Source organism: Egretta garzetta, unplaced genomic scaffold (assembly GCF_000687185.1).
Source record: "Egretta garzetta isolate BGI_Z169 unplaced genomic scaffold, ASM68718v1 scaffold581, whole genome shotgun sequence".
Taxonomy (NCBI): Eukaryota; Metazoa; Chordata; class Aves; order Pelecaniformes; family Ardeidae; genus Egretta; species Egretta garzetta.
In genome coordinates this window covers 444,121-444,396 of record NW_009258623.1, presented here as the reverse complement: position 1 = coordinate 444,396, position 276 = coordinate 444,121, and positions in this window count along the sequence as shown.

Sequence of the window (276 nt, the reverse complement as noted above, 5' to 3'; positions counted from 1 at the left end):
GCCCCCCCCCCCCCATGGGGTTCACTGAGCCAGAAGTGGGGGCCAGAGAGGCCCCAAGTCACCCAGAGAGGAGGGCACACCCCCCCAGGGTGCCCACCCATGTCCCCCCCGATCTGGAGTCGCAGGGAGGGAGTGAAGCAGCCCATTTGGGGGGTCCCAGCCCCCCCATTGAGATCCAGCCCTAGGAATAGTGGGGGTGGGGTGGGGGTGTTTGCTGGGATTTTCCACCCCGAACCCCTCGGAGGTGACGGGGGATGTGACCGAGGCCATCGGAGC